The sequence below is a fragment of the Garra rufa genome, chromosome 15 (assembly GCF_049309525.1).
Source record: "Garra rufa chromosome 15, GarRuf1.0, whole genome shotgun sequence".
Classification (NCBI taxonomy): Eukaryota; Metazoa; Chordata; class Actinopteri; order Cypriniformes; family Cyprinidae; genus Garra; species Garra rufa.
This window is the reverse complement of record NC_133375.1, coordinates 8,533,400-8,542,883: the sequence shown is the minus strand read 5'-3', so window position 1 is coordinate 8,542,883 and position 9,484 is coordinate 8,533,400. Positions and strand designations below refer to the sequence as shown.

The following is a 9,484-nucleotide window of genomic DNA, read 5'->3' as shown; positions in this document are numbered from 1 at the left end:
ATGTCAGTGTCAAACAAACAACCAGAGCTTCCCTTTTTTCATTTTTTGCAATGAATTTTAATCAACTGGTGTGTCAGTGACTTTCAGTGTCCTCAGCGACTAACCGCAAGCGCAGTTCGTCACATGAACTATGATCATGTTTGACAACCAGAAAGAGTCCAAATAGTTCTTGTCTTCTTTTTGATCAGTCTATCTACTGTTTTATCATTTCAAACCTAACAAATGTCTTTGTGTGAAGTGTTTTGTTTGCTTTCGTTGAAATAAATGTGGCTGGCTTTGGTGTTTTGTTATCTAATGCAGTGATATTCTGACATGTTTACGTATGGAGCACAGTGTCCAAACACTGCTTCAAAGAGCTGCTTCAGATTGCAGCAAATCAAAGCAATACAATACAAAAGCCGATATTTGCCAAAAAACGCTGAACGTTCCTGGAAATGGACAACGTTGTATTCTGAAGATGAATTTGTAATGTGAGATATCCGAGCTTCATCACACAGATTGGAATCAAAACTCCCACTCAGTTTTCCAGTTCATTATGTATTGGGAAATTAACTATGATTGCTGAACTCCCTCTTGAGTGCATTTAATTTCTAACATCTTAATTTTAGAGCATGTTGCTTTTATAGAATATTTAAACAAATGTGTGCATTGCACATTTTCTAATTAAAAATGCATTTTAGTGCCTTCAGTATGATCTTATACTAAGCCAATATAGTCATTTTGAGTAAACTGGTAGTCTCTGGTTTGTGGAGACTCCACAAAAATCCTGTCTTCAGGTTGCATTCTCCTCAGAGCAGTAGAAATCTATCTATCTCTGCCCTTTAGAGGAAATGAGCGGCAGAGAGTGAGGTGTTTGCATGTGTGTTGTGATGTGTAGTTTGGCCGGAGCAGCTGGCTGATTAATCTTGCTGTCACACGCACACTGCCTCAGATCGACTGCCTAATAAAACTCATAAACAGGTAAATAAGCAGCCCAGCTCAAGTCTTAATCCCAGCAGCGCATAAGCAACGCGAGGCTGTCCTCAGTTTAAATGAGGGACAATAAGAGTGATTTACTGCTGAGAGAGTGTGTGTTTGTGTGTGTGTGTTAGCGCAGGTGTCTGTTAGAGTCTTTGTGCGAGTGTGTTTGAGGGCATGTCTCTCTAGCATTTGCATTGGTTTGGTATTCTTTGTGTTCGTTACATATTTGTCAACTGTCATGACGTTCCCTCACAAGCACATGTGCACGGGTTCCTCTGCTCTTCAACGGCTGCAAACTGCTTTTGTCTTCATTTTGTTGCTATTTCACACTTTAAACTAAATGCTTATTAGTATTACTAGTGCTTACAAAATACATATTAATGTCTTATTCTGCATGAGTTTAGATCCCTTAATCATACAACATAACTAAACTTTACAACTCCCTTACTAAGTATTAATAAGCAACAAATTAGAGGTTTACTGAGGCTAAATTTATTACTCATTTAGTCCTCAAACTAATGTGTGACCAAAAAATTTCAGTTCTGCTTAGTTAAAAATCCAAACTGGAGTAACAAGTACTCAAATGTTCCTTTTTTTAATCTATCCCACATCTTCACATGCTTGACCTAATGGTGTTTTAGCTCCTGTCATGACTCCCGGGCCTCCATGTATGCAAAAACACAAATGTGTTGATTTTGCTGGGACGTCTGGTGAGGAGATGGTCCTAATCAAAAGGAAACTATGCACAGTCACTCCAGGAAGGGCTGATGAAAAAGAGGAGGGCAACACTGAGAGGTCTTTCACTGAAACCTGCTCTCTTCCATTTATGAGCCACTCATGCAGTCCCATCTGCAAGTCAAAGTCAACACTCAGCCGGGGCGATGAATTCATTAGGGGGACTTTGATTTTTGGTTAGTGTTTAAATTAATTAATGTTGCCATTCATACTTCAGATATTCAGACGTTTCAACAACCCCCTCTGCCAAGCCTTGTTATGTTACAGATATAATAGTGCAGGCTATACATGGGTGATGTATTGTTTGTGAAGGATTTGGAATGGTTGCAAGAACATATTAAATTATTAGCATTAATTAAATAGTTTAATTAACCTTACTGTGCAAAACTCCGCAATGACTTAATTCATAAAGACTCAAATCGTATAGTAGTGTTTCTTATCTTCTGCTAGAGTGGCACATCTGACTCGAAATCGCCGATTCATTGCAAAATGTGTTTAATCGATCAAGCTGTGTGGGTTGTATGAGTGAGCTTAGGTTTTCAAACATCACATGTCCCGTCACGCACCATTGACAGACGCACTTTATTCCCTCCTGTCCGATGCGGTTTCGAGACTTCTGCTGATGCCCTTGAGCCATTTACCCCATGTGTACTATTGAGCAAAAACAAAATGTTATTGAACACAGCTCTTAAATGTAATAAATGATTAATTAACCTTTTCATTTAGTCCTTGTCATCAGAATAACACGGTAATGGTACTTGGGGAATATTGAAATTTGCTGCATGACACAATCGCTGTGCCGCATGAACATCTTTAGTATTATTATTATTTTTTTTTTTTAAATAAAGGTAGAAGGCAAGCAAAAATGTATTACGCGGGTCTTTAAATAATTCATGTCGATATGATAATTAAGAAATAATGGTGCCTAAACAAAGACCATGATATTAATAATACCAGCATAGCTACTAATTTAAGTTTGCATTAATTTGCATCAATGCATGATTCGCATCAATCTAATTTCACTGATCTATTAAATTAAGCAATTTTACAAATGTATAACCTCCACGTACTTGGTTTCTAACAGATGATACATTTGATTATAACATAAAAAAACATTAAAACATTAAAAACACAATTAAAACATTAACAACAAATAAGTATGTGTATTATTATTGCATTTATTTGTATTAAGAAATTATATTTACATTCATTTTAAATAGTTTATTTTCTTATTGATATATTAAATAGAAACAAAAAGCATTTCTACAAGTTGTTCATATATAAATAGCATTTTTTGTAAGTACAATGTTTTCACGCCTGCAACTGACCCTATAAGACGATCATTAAACGGATGATTTGATCATCTTCCTGTTTGCCGATATGAGCACATATTTGTGATGTAAAGAGAGTGTGGTGTTCCCGCAGACAGACAGAGTGATTGATCACATCATATTAGGGTCGTTTCTGCGCGGGGTAATTTTCTTTGCTCGCCTCGGGCGATCCTCACATGTGCGTTTTCCATGAAGTCTCCAGACTCGTCTCTTTTCATCTGCAGGGATGACAACAATAACAACGACAACAACGAAATTTACCTTTCCGAGACGAGATTTTGACAGAAAAAGCACTTAACGCAATTTCCTCCAGCGCAATTAATCACAAGCGGTTATGAAGATGCGTAACGAAAGCGGGCGAATCATTGCAGTATAATTAATGTAACATGCCATATGCCGTTTATTCAAGACATATGACTTATACATGTATCATACGCAGGGGGTTGTGCCCTGCTTTACAGCTGCTAGACCGTTGTTATTTAAGACAAGTAAGTGTTATTACACAAACAAAATCATTTTATTATTTAATCTTACTGCATAAAACACCACCCTGACGGGAATGACAGACTGGAAAATGTTTGCGCACTAGCTTAATTTTGTTACATTTTAGAATCCATGTAAATTTTAAATCCATAAAAACTAAATTGTATTTTTTTAAACTGACAATAATTTATTGCACTAGATCTGTTTTTGGCGATGTGCGTGTATTGTGTTGTATATGTAGGAAATGTGTTTGTAGGTCATGCGTGGATGCATTGTGTAGATATTGTATTTGTAGGCTACGTTTTATAGGTGGATCATATGTTTTAAATCTTGCATGTGTGATTTGTATGTGTATGTGTATAGCCTATAATGTATTGGGAAGGTCATATATGGATTAGGTTATATTACGCGTTTAGATCATGTTTGTAGGTTATATTTGTGCATTAAGTAGCCCATGGCGCCTGTAGTCCTTCGCTTTGAACGAGGGACAACGCAGGAAAAAACTCTGTCTAGGATTAGTGGTCAGATTTCCTATTTCCCATACACTCTCAAGGTCTTGAACCCAATTAATGGCTAATAATTATCCAGGGAACTTAACTGTAGTTGCTCTCGCGGTTTCATTAGCTGTGGTAGACAGAGCACGAGTGCCTTACGTTAAAAGGGCAAAGGCGTGTCACCAATCCAAAACGTAGCAGCCTACTATATTACTTCATACTGTACGTGTAATAGCCGATATATTTAATAGTCAGTTATGTACTTAAATTTGATTTCTGTAAAACAGCTTTTGTAAGTGTTCTACATGTGCATTTTTGTTTTCAATTACTCTGCCTCACCTCTTCATTCTCAAAGTGTTTACGGCAACCAGCACTTTTGCCTTCTTTGATATTGTTTTGTTACTACAGCTATTGAGTAGGCTACCTTTGCCAATTTTCTGATTTCCCTCTTTCCTCCTCTCTCACTGTGGGACCGTGTGTGTCTGTTCGTGTGCAATGGAGAGAGAGGGAAAGAGAGAGAGGGAACTTGCCTGAAGCCCCGTCATAACGAAGTTGTGTTTACTTTGCCATTACATCCACTGTATTAGCATGTAAAGATCAGAGCGCAGCCGTAGTTGTCGCAACAAGTGGGTTTTTTCCCCGTGTTTTCTGACTGTGGCCACTGCTGGGTGGATATCATTTCACATATTGAGTGTGGTGAGATCCTATCAGTGCGTAACACATAAGCCGAGCCCTTTCCTACCATGAATAAAGATTTGGTTTCACTTGCTTTCAACGAACGTATAGCAATAACAACAGAGATCGGGATCTTATCCATCTAATTCCATCTAATCAGTTTTATTGATAAGAGTGTATTGTTGTTGTTGTTATTATTATTATTATTATTATTTAGGATTTAAGTTTTTCTTGTATGCAATACTGTACGTAATGTTAATCTGTTGGTTATTTACTGTATTGTTTTTAACGATAATCTGGCAATAGTAGTAGACCTAGTATTTTTAAAATTAATTCAATTAACGTAGTAGCTTTTGCTAAAATAAATAAATAAACAAAATAAACATAAAACACTGTGTGGCGATTAATGAGAGGTTAAATTGTTGCAGTCTGATGTACCCAGAAGTCACCATATAATTAGCATGATTATTAAAATAAATTTCGATTTGTTAAAATACCCTTTTTGTAAGTTTGCCCCGAAATATAACGTAGTAGCATTTTATAGTTTTAGAATGCATTGAACCGAACACAGTGACAATGAGACAATGGTGCCTGTATAAACTTTATTTGACTTTGTGAATTTAATAAAAATCCACTTACAACTGTAGACATATTCAAGCATATACACTTGGTTAATACGTTCAAAATTATAGGGATGTATTTAGGCTAGTGGTCGATTTGATACTTGAATGACTGACAAACCTCTTAAATTAATCGAGAGGACAAAAACTCTGTCACTGACATCAGTTCTCAAGGTGGATGTTCCTGAGGCCTTGGTTTGCAGAACACCTCTCTTCCGGGGTCTGGGCCAGCATCCCTCCCTTCCTGAGCTAAACCACAGGAAAATGGCAACAATCTGGAAAGAAAATAGTCCAAATGCGTGGTTACATAGCCATCACGTTTCCAGGAGCTTGTAAAAAGGCAGACGTTTAAATGACGCAGAAAACTATTCCCCAATGAGCTAGTGATGAGGAGCAACACTTTTCTTTACAAGTGTAATTACAGTTAAATGCCTTTACAAAGGTGTTGCTCCGTATGAAAAAAAAAAAAAGTTCAGCCTAATGCGTGAGAGAGATTTTCATTTGAATTATTTTATGAGGAATGTGCAAATGGCAAGCTATCACTAAAGAAAAAATGTGTCACATTGTTTTATACAATAGACCTGTGTATTAAGTCGCCTTTGCTCGCAGTTGAATTTTAGTCTAATTGTTCTAATAACAATACTAATTAAACAATATAGTTTTAATATTTTATATTAGCGCCTGTACATCAGTATCTTGTAATCAGATATTATTTATGCGTAATTGATAAAACATATCCACTGTCTTCTTTTTTTTTTCTCAAACACATTTTTGTATCTGTATTTTACGTATTCCGTTTAATGCCAATATATGTTTCATATCTTGTGAATGTGTCTTGACAAGAGAAGGTTTTACCGATTAAACGTTTAATATGGATTCAATCAATAAACCAATAAATGTCATTTGTCAGTGGGAGGCTTAGTAACAAGATCACTTCTTCCTTCAAAGCGGGAACGGCAGGTTTAGTATCTGTACATTTAAGTGTTTAAAGCATTTTGCTCTGTTAATCCATCTTATCCTTTTTAATGTGCCAAAGGCAGATGCGCCAAATAAAGTGCGAAATTGTTATTTCATTTATGAATGAAATAAGCTCTGCAGTTTGTTTGCACAAAATCAAAAGGCAGCAATCCACCCTCTCACTCTTAGAGAATATAATTACGCACATAAACGTATATTTACGAACTTCATTCGGCCTGTTACATTTATTTGAGAAAAACTAAATAACCTAAGAATTGTTTTAGACATAATTCACAATGTTTAAGTGCCCGAGTTTATAATCATATTTATTGTTTTTAAAAAACCAACAGCTCGGTCTTCTTCAATATAATCTTCACTGTAAGTAGCCTAGATATAATTGTCATAATTGCCGGTGGAGAATGATATCAACGAAAAAAGACTTAGGGCAACCCTCAAAGTTAGTGGATATGCATTACTGTTAATGGCTGCTTTAAATATCCTGAAAGACACCTGCATGAGCCCATGTGCTCCCACGGGATCTGGTGACAAAATGAGATCCGTTTTTATTGCAGAATGGTCTTCTGATTACAAAGAGAAATTATAAATAACAACTGTTAATATCTTTCATCTTAAGCTCGTACTGTGAATTCCAAAATATGAGAGAAATAATAATAAAAATAATAATCATCATTCGAATAATTATGAAATGCAACTGCATTAGAGTTGCAAAAACAGTAGCATGTATTATTAATGTTTTAATAATGCGAAAACAAAATAATGCAAATGCTAATAGTTGAGTAAATATAATGCTTCTAATTTCTGACAATATCATTCCGCATTATATTAACTTGCTATCTTTTGATGTGTCCAGCAGGACCGATATTACATGTCAAATGCAGAAAATAACCGCGGATGTTGAGCCTGCTATTGCACTGCTGAGGCTTGATTCTGTCAGCACGCCTACAGCCTTACAATGACCGTTAAAATGCGATGATTGTGCACAAGCAAACATGACTGGTGTTTAAATGTTTACAATAGTCTATACGCTTTGTTGCACGTAGAACAAATAATTCAACAGAATCATACTTACATGAGCGAATCGGTTGCCTTGCCGTTCCCTGCTTGCTTTACCTGCACATAAACTGTCAGGAATTCGTATATCCTACTAACGCTGATATAATAAAAAATCTAATCTAGAGCTAAGAACCAAACAAGACCCAAAGTGCATTGTTTCAAGAGAGAGTTTATATGCATACCTTCTCGCTGAGGATCCCACGCATGCACTCATACATACAGTATTTCTACTCTTTTCGCCTCACACACACACACACACACACACACACACACACACACACACACACACACACACACACACACACACACACACACACACACACACACACGGACACACGGACACACACATACTAGCTTTCTCACACACACATGCACACACGCGAGAGCACTCAGCTGTCTGGAGTGTAGCTTGCGCTGACTCGGGTGGCTCTCAATAGCAACATTGAAACTGAACACACCTTTTACCTATTTATAGAGCTCACCTAAATTAATAATGTTAATCGTTTTTTTATATAGAAATATAAGGCACTCACCAATGTTCTCACGCCAGGTACTGAGACTTTTACAATAAAATACAATAGCAGAGTTAAAAACAAGTAATATGCACAGAGAACATTTATTTAATTTTATATTCTAGGTGTGACCGAAATGAATGATAATTACATTGTAATAATAATATTAAAAATAATTGATTTAGTGAAGGAATCCGCTTGACATAATTGCATATTTTGGAACATGCTTTAAAATCGCTGCTTATTGTTCGTCTGTATGAAATGCTCACGATCACCTTGTGTATGAGGGCTGCGACCTTGACCCCATCCAGGATCCAATGTCCAGTGTCGTACCGGATTCCGCAGGTCCCTGAAAAATAGCACTTATTCCTCTTCAAGAGCTCAAGAAGGGGAGGTGGGGGGCGATCCGAGATGTTGCGGAGCGAGTGGAGGAGGAGGGAAAGAGATAAGTGATCTAAAGGAGACACGATAGGACAAAAAGTGATGATGATGAATACATTGGAAAGTTTTTTGGCCCTGACGAGGGTGTCAGATTGAATGGCCTGTGCGCATGTGCGAAGGTGTCCAAACTGACAATGCTCGTGAGATGAAGATAGCGCTGCTGCTGCTTCTGAGCTCAAGGAGGACGCGAGGAATCTACAAGCCGACAAGATGAGATCCAAGGCGAGGGCGAGAAAACTGGCCAAAAGTAGGTCCTTCTTGCGCTTCTTTCGCTCCCGAGCGGCCGCGCGGTACTTTGAACCCCGGCGCACATCACCAAAGTGTCATTTTCATTGATCAGTTCCTGCTGAGAGCGCGTCTTTGTCCGGTGCGTTTGTTTTCAGCTCTCAACTGCATTGAAATCGCTCAAACTCTCCGTGATCCGCGCGTCCACCCTTTAGACCAGATGCTGCCGTGGTGTGCTTGTTCAGAAGTTTCGTATTTGTGATGGTGCTTTGGCTGAAATGCTCAGGAGCGCGTTTCCATGCCGTGCTGTTGCACTCTCTTGTTTTAGCGAAGTCGAGAAACCGTAGAGAATTGTTACACGAAAGTTAGCGAAGAGTTGTCGAAAGGGATAGTAACTTTTTTATTGAGTGGTTCCAGGTCTTGTGAAATCATATTCCTGCTTGTTGAAATAGTGGGCGCTCTAGCACTGCTCATGGACCCCAGGACACACAGAGAGAGTGTGGAGATCTCCAGAGCTTTCTGCCTGTTCGCTGGATGCAATAGAAGAAGGAATATCAAACAAAACGGACAATTCTTGCGATAATCTTAAATTAGGAGCTTGCTTTTAGGAATCCTTGTCCTTTGGGGTCTGTTGCGGCTCGGTATGCTTCATCTGCGAATGGCAAATCAATAATGCATACATGTCATTTTGAAGAAAATAGAGTCAGCTATTTTCTGGACTCGTTCGAAGGCGAGGGAAAGTGTGTAAATCTCCTCCGGACTCTGCATGATATCTTTGCTTATTGTTTGTTTGGCTTTCATTTGTATTCCGAATTGTTTGTAATAGGTAGGATTCTTGCACTGAAACTATTTTCTTCTATTAAGTGCCCGTGAAACTTTTGCATGCGACTATTCACTGCAATGTGGGCATTTAGACTAGTCGTCGCTTGTGCGATTCATTACAACATATTTATTTTTTGTTACTATGTATTAAAATG

At 37.8% G+C, this 9,484-nt stretch overlaps 1 long non-coding RNA gene across 1 annotated transcript; it reads right to left on the bottom strand.

Annotated features, from left to right (window-relative positions):
* Nucleotides 1–5,266: 5,266 nt before the first annotated feature.
* LOC141287314 (uncharacterized) lies at nt 5,267–8,926 on the bottom strand. The gene is made up of 2 exons (XR_012339441.1): nt 8,416–8,926; nt 5,267–8,295 (listed from the first exon to the last, which is right to left on the bottom strand). It is a non-coding gene; the product is annotated as an uncharacterized lncRNA (long non-coding RNA).
* Between the last annotated feature and the right edge of the window lie 558 nt (nt 8,927–9,484).